Genomic DNA, 6,918 nt, shown 5'->3' on the forward strand with positions numbered 1-6,918 from the left:
GTGAGAAGCAAACTGAGGAAGTAACATAGCTGATTCATGTTTATAACTAAGCACTAGAGAGGAATCAAGAAGTCTTGGAGCTGAAGTATCTAGCCTTGGATCTACTTCCAGTTTGGCTTATTAGCGTGACAGTTTCTGTTTTGGGATTTACAAGGGATACGTGCCTCCACTGCTGCTCTATGTTGATCTTTACAATAATCTCCTCATTGCTTGTGCTAACTTGAGTAAGCCTTTGCTATTGAAACTACGAGAGGCTAATTAAAACTTTAGGCATGCTTGGCTGGCGCGGTGGCTCACGCCTGTAATCCCAGTACTTTGGGAGGCCAAAGCAGGCAGATCACCTGTGGTCGGGAGTTTGAGACCAGCCTGACCAACATGGAGAAACCCCATCTCTACTAAAAATACAAAATTAGCTGAGCGTGGTGGCGCATGTCTGTAATCTCAGCTACTCCAGAGACTGAGGCAGGAGAATCGCTTGAACCCGGTAGACAGAGGTTGCGTGAGTCGAGATTGCACCATTGCACTCTAGCCTGGGCAACAAGAGCGAAACTCTGTAACAACAAAACAAAACAAAACCAAAAAAACTTTAGGCATGCTTAGAATTTGTAGTTGATCCTAACCAAATCATATACTAAATCCTAACATATAATATGTGGGATTTTCACATTTTTCACCTGTTACTAATTAGCTAATGAACAAAATGATGCCAACAATTCAAATGAAAGGAGACTGATATCTCAATAACCAAAAATAAAGTGACTATTAAGTTCCTGTCTAATCTTTCATTTACTGCATAATTTTGCTTTACAACTCTACTGCCAGGAGTGGAAAATCAATTTTATCTTGCATGCTAATTCCCATCAACTGGTACTGACTATCTAGAAGTGAATTACTAAGTAGGATCCCAAGGCTACATCTCAGAATTACCATAGTCAACTATGGGTTTGAGAAGGAGTAACTCTTGGTGGATGTATAACCTATCTGCCATCTCTGATCTAGTCCCTCCTTTCAAAATATCTACCCATCATGTTTTCTCTGCACTTTTCCAAAATGATTTTCAGTGTCAGTAGCAGAGCTGAAAATCAAGCTTAAGAACTTCTGATACTTATTCAGTTTCTAGAAATAAGGATTCTAGTAATTTTTATTTCCTATTTGATTTGATAATACGGCATGCAAAGATTGCTCAATGTACTTTAGAAAATCCTAAATGCTGACATGGGCTATGTTTAAATATATCAATAAAGTAGAATCTCACACAAGGTAATCAGATTGATTGGGAGCCAGAAAAGCAGATTTCTGGTCCCCTATAACCTATAAAACCATTCACTGGTCCGAGTGTCAGTTTCTTAGTGGTAAGTGACTTGAACTCTTCAAAATCCTTTGCAGCTCTAAAATGTTTTGATTACTTGATTGCTCAGGGAATGCAACAAGTGAAAGGGAAACTTACATTCTGGAATAAAAAAATCAGAATACAGTTAACTTTATGACAGATGATGGGAGTATTTTTTCACATAATTCCTGATTCTTAAATCACCAAGGCATGAAGTCTATCTGATCAGGATAGATTCAGGTTATGTATATGTCCTGGGAGTTCTGCTTTATTTGGTTCCTGGTTAAGCTGTGAATAAAATTCTAATCAATTTAAAGGGTAACCTGTCTTAGGTAAATAGATTAAAATGCCTGAAATGAGGCCGGGTGTGGTGGCTCACACCTACAATCCCAGCGCTTTGGGAGGCTGAGGCGGGTGGATCACCTGAGGTCAGGAGTTTGAGACCAGCCTGACCCACATGGCGAACTCCGTCTCTAGTAAAAACACAAAATTAGTTGGGCATGGTGGCGCATGCCTGTAATCTCAGCTACTCGGGACGCTGAGGCAGGAAACTTGCTTGAACCCAGGAGGCAGAGGCTGAGGTGAGCTGAGATCACGCCATTGCACTCTAGCCTGGGCAACAACAGCAAAACTCCATCTCGAATTAAAAAAAAAAAAAAAAGGAAAAACAAAAAAAGCCTGAAATGCCTGAGGGCACTCCAGAATCCACAAGCATTTATAATAGTTAGACTTGTGGAACCAATTGAGGAATGAGGTTTGTTTTCTAGACAGGTCCTAGTGTAGACAAAATGGCATACTTGTCTTGATTTGAAACCTTCTCAGGATATATAAGGACATTTTAGAGTGGGGGAGGGTCTCCCAGAGAGTAACAGAATGATATTGGGTTAGAATCTATGTTGGAAAAGGAATTATAGAGTTAGGTTTCTTTTACTTTGTAATTTTTGTGGGCATGTAGTAGGTGTATATATTTATGGGTACACGAAATATTTTGATACAGGCATACAACGTGTGAAAATCACATCAGGGTAAATAGGGTATCTATGACCTCAAGCATTTATCCTTTCTTTGTGTTACAAAAAATCAAATTATACTCTTATTTTAAAATGTATAATTATTGTTAACTATAATCACCCTTTTGTGCTATCAAATACTAGATTTTATTCACTTTATCTAACTTAATATTTCTGTACCCATTAACCATCCCCAGTTCCCACCCTACTACTCTTCCCAGCCTCTGGTAACCATCATTCTACTATCTCCATGAGTTCAATTGTTTTATGTTTTACTGCCAAATAAGTGAGAACATGTGAAGTTTGTGTTTCTGCACCTGGTTTTTTCACTTAACATAATGACCTCCAGTTCTATCCATGTGGTTGCAAATGAGATAATCTCATTCTTTTTTATGGCAGAATGGTACTCCATTGTTTATTTGTACCACATTTTCTTTACTCATTCATCTGTTGATAGACACTTAGGCTGCTTTTAAATCTTGCCTATTGTGAATAGTGCTGCAGTAAACAAGGGAGTGCAGATACCTCGATATACTGGTTTCTTTTCTTTTGGGTCTATAGCTAGCGGTGGGATTCCTGGGACATACTGAAGCTCTATTTTTGTTATTTTTGAGAAACCTCCAAGTTGGTCTCCATAGTGGTGGTACTAATTTACATTCTCACCAACAGTGTACAAGGGTCCCTTTTCTCCACATCCTCACCGGCATTTGTTATTGTCTATCTTTTGCATAAAAGCCACTTTGAGGAGAGATGATATCTCATCGTAGTTTTGATTTGCATTTCTCCTGATGATCAGTGATGTTGGAACACCTTTTCATATACCTGTTCACCATTTGTAAGTCTTCTTTTGAAACGTGTTTATTCAGCATTTTTGCCCATTTTTAAAGTGGATTATTAGATTTTTTTTCCTATATAGTTGAGCTCCTTATATATTCTGGTTATAAATCCTTTATCAGATGAATAGTTTGCAAATATTTCTTCCCATTCTGTGATTTGTCTCTTCACTTTGCTGATTGTTTCCTTTGTAGTGCAGAAGGTTTTCATTTTTATTTTTTATTTTTCTGAGAAAGGGCTTCTCTGTTGCCCATGCTGGAATGCAGCGGCATGATCATAGCTCACTGCAGCCTTGACCTCTGCGGGTTACCAAGTAGCTGGGATCACAGGTACATGCCACCATGCACAGCTACTTTTTGCATTTTTGTAAAGATGCGGTTTTGGCTTTGCCATGTTGCCCAGGCTGTTATCAAACTCCTGGGTTCAAGCAATCCACCTGTTTCAGCCTCTCAAAGTGCTGGGATTACAAGCATAAGCCACCAATGCCTGGTTCTGTGCGGGTTTTTAACTTGATGTAATCCCATTTGTTCATTTTTGTTTTGGTTGCCTGTGCTTGTAGGGCATTATTCAAAAAATCTTTACCCAATCCAATGTACTGGAAAGTTTCTCCAATGTTTTCTTTTCCTTTTTTGAGAGCTGGAGTCTCACTCTGTCGCCAGGCTGGAGTGCAATGGCATGATCTCAGCTTACTGCAATCTCTGCCTCCCGGATTCAAGTGATTCTCCTGCCTCAGCTTCCCAAGTAGCTGCGACTACAGGCGTGCGCCACTGTGCCCAGCTAATTTTTGTATTCTTAGTAGAGACAGGGTTTCACTATATGTTGGTCAGGCTGGCCTGAAACTCCTGACCTCAGGTGATCCACCTGCCTCGGCTTCCCAAAGTGCTGGGATTACAGGTGTGAGCCACCATGCCCCACCCCCAATGTTTTCTTATAGTAGTTTCATAGTTTAAGGTCTTAGATTTAAGTCTTTAACCCATTTTGATTTGATTTTGGTATATGAGGAGAGAGATCCAGTTTCATTCTTCTAATATGGATATTCAGTTTTCCCAGCACCATTTATTGAAGGGACTGTCCTTTCTCCAATGTATGTTCTTGGCACCTTTGTAAAAAACGAGTTCACTGCAGGTGAATGAATTTGTTTCTGGGTTCTCTAATCTGTTCTACTAGTCTATGTGTCTGTTTTTACACCAGTTACCATGCTGTTTTGGTTACTATAGCTCTGCTGAGTAATTTGAGGTCAGGTAACATGATTCCTCCATTTTTATTTTTTGCTCAGGGTAACTTTGGTGACTCTGGGTCTTTTATGGTTCTGTGTAAGTTTTAGGATTTTTAAAAATACTTCTGCGAAGAATGTCATGGGTATTTTGATAGAGGTTGCATTGAATCTGTAGATTGCTTTGGGTATTAGAGACATTTTAACTATATTGAATCTTCCAATACATGAACATGGAGTATTTATGGTTTTCATTGTAGAGATCTTTAACTTCCTTGGTTACTTCCTAAGTATTTTATTTGCAGCTACTGTATATATTTTTTTTCTCCAAACTTCAATTTCCTTAGCCATTATAAAAACAGTATAAGTTCATTCTTTCAGAAAGAAGTCAGAATTGTGAAATCCCCCTTTGAAGAGATTCAGTTTTTAGTTAAACGACAAAGTAAGGCATGTGAATCTTATTTATTCAAATTCTGAATTTAGACCTAGTGAACTAAAGAACTTAGGGTATTAATTGAATAAGGTGAAGATCTCAGGTAAATTTAAATTGACAGTGCTCTGCTGACAAAACATAAAATGACAGATTACTTGGTTGTTTTTTCTTGCCATTTATTGCTACAAGAATCTTCTTGGTGACAAATTGTTTTTACAAAGGCCAGTCTTCAACCAACTGAACTGTGAGCATCTATGTCTGTACAGTTGGTAACATGTTTGAAATGTTTTAGATCATTGTGGAAGGTCAAAGGACATCTCCTAAACAAAAATTTAAGAGATACAGATAGTTCATAAACTATATTTACTGGTAATCACTTCAGATGCAACTGAACTTAAAGTTATCTCAATGGTTTGTTTTTTTTTTTTTTTTTTTGAGACGGAGTCTCGCTCTGTCGCCAGGCTGGAGTGCAGTGGCGCCATCTTGGCTCACGGCAACCTCTGCCTCCCAGGTTCAAGCGATTCTCCTGCATCAAGCCTCCTGGGTAGCTGGGATACAGGCGTGTGTCACCACGCCCTGATAATTTTAGTATTTTTTAGTAGAGACGAGGTTTCACCACGTTGGCCAGGATGGTCTCGATCTCCATCTCGTGATCCGCCTGCCTCCGCCTGCTAAAGTGCTGGGATTACAGGCGTGAGCCACCGCACCCGGCCTCAATGGTTTTTTTTTTTGTATCCTAAACAGATTTAAATACACGCTACAAACAATAATATCTAGTGTTTGAGACAGCAGTCCAGTCTGTGGTTTCCCAATGCAGCAGTTAATAAAAAAGCAATAAATTTTTTTTTTTTTTCTGAAACTGTTTTGGCCTAAAACACTGTTTATTCCTCAACAGTCTCCCTCACAGAAGTAATTATTGGACCATATATTCCCTAAAATCTCTTCCAGCATTAACATTCCATGGTTCTAAGAGTTCAGTGATATATTTTACAACTACTGTAAAATAGATCATTCTTTAATAAAGATACTTGTGTTTAATCTTAAAAACCTGTAAAGTGTGAATGACGTTTTAGCATTACACAGTCAACAAAGCACCAAAGGTAAAATAATTATAACACCTTTTGGGAAAAGACAATATTTATTGAGATAGCTTTCATATTCTTTTTATATATAATGTCATTTCATTCTGAAAAACAACTCTACGAAGCTTTATAATTTATTTTGAAATAAGGAAAAAAAGCCTCAGTAATTTAAGTAGCTTGCCCAAGAATACCATAAGTAGCAGAGCCAGAATTCAAACCCTGGTTTTAACCCCAATCATTAATTACATCCGTACGAATTAAGTAAGATGCTAAACTTACACGATGTACATTTTTGCAAACTGATATAAACTGTTGAGCAAGTAATTTAGATTTTGTTGACCAGAGCAATTACATATGCTTCTCTAATAAAAAATTTGAAATCCATTAATGATGAAATTATTCACATTAATGGAAAACATCAGCGCATTCGGAGACTGACTACCCCAAAAGAAATAGGAAACATCTGCCCTTAGTGCTGTGACATCACACACACATTTCCATGGATGAAGGAAAGACATACTGACTGGCTCGCTAAGCCTATTTTGTTTGGTTAGATCCTACCCTCTCTCCTAAAAACTCCTTTGGGACTCAATTTCAAGCAGGAGGTAATAAATTACAACGGAAATACTAAAAAACAAACTTTCCGGACAACAAAACAAGTTTTATTTTAAAAAGTACAATAAGCGTTAATTCTCCAGAGTAAATGGGTAACAGAGTAGACAGGTGTAATCTTCAGCCAGCACCTTGGCTTCTTCACAATCTCCTTCAGAAAAAACCAATTCAAGAGCTAAGAAGCCAGTGAAGTCAAACCTCGAGAAGGTCCTTTCTCCAGCGAATCAGCGCCCGTTCCCCGCCCGCCCGGCTCCGCTGGGTAGGCGACAGCGACCTCCGCACCTTCCCTCCGCCTCGTGTCAGCCAGACTGGGGGTTGGGGGTGGAACTGAGAATGCCTGTTGGCCAAACTCGGGTCACAGAGAGACACGCCTGTACGGGGCGGGGTGCGCGGGTGACTCACGC

The 6,918-nt window shown here is 39.0% G+C and overlaps 1 protein-coding gene across 2 annotated transcripts in view; it reads right to left on the minus strand.

Moving 5' to 3' along the window:
- SPATA1 (spermatogenesis associated 1) overlaps positions 1-6,918 on the minus strand; it is a 47,405-nt gene that overhangs the window by 40,083 nt on the left and 404 nt on the right. Inside the window, exon 2 of one of the 2 annotated variants that reach the window (XR_002730932.3) lies at positions 5,533-6,851. The exons of the other annotated variant lie outside the window; for it this stretch is intronic. The gene's annotated coding sequence lies outside the window, so the exon portion shown is untranslated. Of the gene's footprint in view, positions 1-5,532; positions 6,852-6,918 lie in introns of those variants that run through there. 2 annotated transcript variants of the gene reach the window in all.

The sequence above is a fragment of the Piliocolobus tephrosceles genome, chromosome 1 (genome assembly GCF_002776525.5).
Source record: "Piliocolobus tephrosceles isolate RC106 chromosome 1, ASM277652v3, whole genome shotgun sequence".
Taxonomy (NCBI): Eukaryota; Metazoa; Chordata; class Mammalia; order Primates; family Cercopithecidae; genus Piliocolobus; species Piliocolobus tephrosceles.